At 35.7% G+C, this 4,294-nt stretch overlaps 1 pseudogene; it reads left to right on the forward strand.

Annotated features, from left to right (window-relative positions):
- The window catches only part of LOC107030869, an 18,555-nt pseudogene extending 15,400 nt beyond the window's left edge, over positions 1-3,155 (forward strand).
- The last annotated feature ends 1,139 nt before the right edge of the window (positions 3,156-4,294 follow it).

The following is a 4,294-nucleotide window of genomic DNA, read 5'->3' on the forward strand; positions in this document are numbered from 1 at the left end:
CATCCCCAAAATCTGGAAGTCATCACATCAAGAACTTCTATCCTCAAATTACTAAGTATAAGAGTATTTAAAAGCTAAAATAAGTAAAACGATGGTCCATGTCCGAACTTCGAAGACATCAAGACGCGAAGAAGAGAATCCAGCCCGAGCTAGGAATAATAGCTCACCTGAAATCTGACGTGCTGAAGACTGGCTATAGTTGTGGACGAGTCGAAGTCACTGGTGCACTTGCTGCACTCCACAAAACAACAAGAAGAACATAAAAGTAGGGGTCAGTACAAGGAAGAAGTACTGAGTAGGTATCATCGGCCAACTCAAAATAGAAAGCAATATATATGGAATAATAATGTAAACCAACCAAAATACTCCACAGGTGACAATCAACAAGTACAAAAACCATTGACAACAACCTCAAGCACATCTATGAGGACTCAAGCCTCCACACCATACTCATTTGGGAAAATAGTTTCCTTGAAATTTAGTATATTAACATAATTCAAGATTACTTCTCTTTATTCTTATCGTGTCGGAACGTGACACTCCGATCCCCTAATGCTACGTGTCGGAACTGACACTCCGATCCATTATTCCTATGTGTCGGAACGTGACACTCGATCCATTATTCCTACGTGTCGGAACGTGACACTCCGATCCATTATTCCTACGTGTCAGAACGTGACACTCCGATCCATTATTCCTACGTGTCGGAACGTGACACTCCGATCCATCTATCTCATTATTTAAGTTTATCAAGCTTTCTTTATGTCAATCATCATCTTAACAAAGAGGAGTTAGGATTGAAAATTCAACAGTCTTATCATTCTAACCACCACAATTATACGATCACAACATACAAACACACAATCAAGTATATAGAAGACTTTACGATACCACCCAATACAGATCAATCGCTATTAAGAGTTTACTATCACATAGCATAAACCATAACCTATCTCCACCGAAGAATCGTGATCAAGCAAGCTATCTCCACAATGCCTTTTTGCTTTCCTCTTCGTTCTCTCTTTCTCGCTCGTTCTCCCTCTCTGCTTCTTTTTATATTTCTTCTCCAGATTCTTTTTCTTTTACCCGAATTATCATGTAATTCATTATGATAAAAGTAACCCATTATTTATTTCAAGGTTATCTCCTTTAACCCTACAAGTAAATAAGTTATTAAACTTACCCCACTAATTTCGTAAAGTTCGTCATGAATAGTCCAAAACACCCCTTTAAAACTTTTAGCAGAAATCCGACCCAGTTAGGGTACGCAACTTGTGACGGTCCGTCGCGTCTATGACGGTCCGTCCTGCAGGTCCGTCACAAAGTTCAGAGAGTTAAATTCAGTAAATGGTTTGTGACGGTCCGTCGTACCTACGACGGTCCGTCCTGCAGTTCCGTCGTGAAGTTCAGAGAGTCGATCTTAGTAACCATATTTTCAGAGTTTAAGTGTTTTGGAATGAAGCCCCTCGACGGTCCGTCGTGCCTATGACGGTTCGTCCTACTTGTCGTCGAGGGTAATGAGAAGAGTACAGAAGAAATTACACAAGTATGGGACGACGGAATCCATCACGGGCCGTCGTGACCATGACGGTCCGTCGCGTGGTTCGTCGACCCAGTCAGTTTTTATCAAAATAATCTTACTGCTCGAATCGACTAAACAGGTCGTTACACCTGATAATTCTTTATCTATATATATATATATAAGATCATTAAAATCCATTAATCTAATAGCAATAAACCAATAGAACTTTTTCGATTCGATTTATCGGTCGATTTTATTTTTTCAAGCCCCTACATATTATATCATCTACATGTTTTGCTAGTATTGGCATTGATTGTACATATATTATTTTAAATAGGTGATCTTAAATAATACTCATCCGACAAACTAATTTTTTGTCAATTAAATTATGATATTGTTTATCATTTGATTTTTTTCAGTGGGATATTTTGACCGGTGGAAATAATATTATTGAGTTAGATCGAGTACTTACAGGAACTATTCCGGGAAATAACATTACGATTATTCAGGTATTTGTCATATTTATTTATTTATAATTAGCTATTTCTGCCTAAATTATCATTTAATAATGACATTTTTCAAGAATCAAATAATATTACTTATGACTGGATTTATATTTTTTCTCATGCAAAAATACCAAAATTTCTAAACTTGTATCTTGTTTTCCTTTTGACTTTTTGTGCTTTAATTATCGAATCAAAATGAATTTTCTACGATCCAATATGACTTTTGACTTATATTCAATTAACAATTACAAGACACAAACAAAAAGACGAACTTTCTCATGTTTAATTTATATACACTAATCATAGCTTACCATTTATAGCAAGTTGTTGTTTGTCTCATTTTCTATATTTATAATTTCACTTGGCTTTTTGGTTAATCCAATAATTATCTTTTAACTATCTTTTAGGTAAACTTATAATGCTAAATATATTTCACAATGAAAAAGAACAAGAATTAGCTATGAAATTCTTCGTAAATCTGTTGTTAAATGACCTATAGCCCTATAGCTAACAAGATTGCTTATAATCCTTTTCTTATTCATTATTAAATAGGATTAGCTGTGAATTTTTTATTGTTTAGCAACATAACATATCGTCACTTATTCTTTTATAGTATTTATCCTAATATTTCTTAATTATTGTAATGCATAAACAGCCTTATAATATGCATAAGGAAATGTTAGTGCTTGAAGAGACGAGTATTGATGAAATGGAAGCATTTTTAGTCTATGCACCCATAGATTTACGAGCAATCACTTCAATAGTCAATGGAGGAGATGCAACAAAAGTTCCCATTTTGCCCTCTGGTATCATCATAAGTCCCGATGGTCGGCTCTCCTCGAATAGGGACAACACTGCAAATGCACAAAATGGTTCAATTTTGACAGTGACGTTTCAAATAATGATTTGTGGTAATAATAATCCAACCTCCAGGCAGCAAAAAATGGAGGTAGTGGGTTCTGTTCATGGTGTTTTGAGCGCCACAATTTTAAGAATCAAAGAAGCATTGGGTTGCTCTGATTTGTGATTGTTTAATTTCATGTTGTTTGTTTGTTTTGAAGATTTCAAAACTAAGAGAATTGATGGTTTTGAAGGATGATGTGTTCCCTTCTTTGTGACTTCTAAAATCTCAAGACTGTGAGATATGTGTTGCTGCAATTATCTTTTATATTGATACACTTATTTGAGACTTTCTATTTGTTTGATTTTCTCTAATCATTGTTTTTGTTCTTTGTCATGTTACAATGTCTTGCCTTCCTGATTTTTCAAGTGTGGGAGTAGTATATATATTATTGTATCCATATGTGGATGGAATTATATGTTGTGAACACGGATAGCCCAGACGCTAGCCAAGTTGTTGGGCTTAGGGCTAAACCACGAAAAGGCTCAAAAATTAAACATCAAACAATAAATTTACTTGAGATCTAGGTTGAGTTTTTGTCCTGAGTACCAATCCGTACTTGTTTGCCCAATTTCTTTCTTGGCTACACCTCAAATGACAACCTCTAGTTATAGGTGGTGATGGAAGGATCGGATCGGAAGAAACACACTAGTAGCCGCATTGCCATACTTCAGAGAATCCTCTATCTCCTCAGTTTCTCTTACGTACCAACTCGTTTTGCCTCTATGATCTATAGGTTGTTGTTCCTCCATGTTTGAGTATAGTAGGCACACTTGTATTAGTGTCTACCTGTGTCCTTAGAATGAAAAAGGCAACAAGAAAATCAGCTACTTGGTTTCCTTCTCTGTAGCGGTGAGTGATTTGGATTCCAACCCTCTTCTTTTAGTTAATGATGTGTCCACAATCTGCTTCAGATTCAGGTAGAAAGTGTGTTCGTTTGTCACCATGTTGGTTGTGCATTGAGTCAAGTTCTAAGTATGCACATTGAAACAACACTGTTTTACTCCAAACTAAGCTGCAATAGCTTCAACACCATTTTGGTTATGAATCAAGTGCAGCGCAATGTATATACTAATTCCATACAAGTCGTTATTGATCTGACAAGAGTTATTGGGCTGAGAACGAGCAATAAAATCAGGTTAATTTGGGATCCAGGCCAAGTAGTAGTAAAGAAATGTTTCCATAAAAAAGGATAGTGATATGTGATTTAGAGATTATTGAAATTGTTGAGAAACATGTTTAGTCCTCTCATCCCCTTTCTATGAGTTCTGCTTCTCATCGCTTTCTTCTACTTGTGTTCTTCAATTTCCATTTTTGTTCTTAAATTCCTTTGCAATTCCAATTACGAGTTAGTAAAATACAATT

Source organism: Solanum pennellii, chromosome 9 (assembly GCF_001406875.1).
Source record: "Solanum pennellii chromosome 9, SPENNV200".
Lineage (NCBI taxonomy): Eukaryota > Viridiplantae > Streptophyta > Magnoliopsida > Solanales > Solanaceae > Solanum > Solanum pennellii.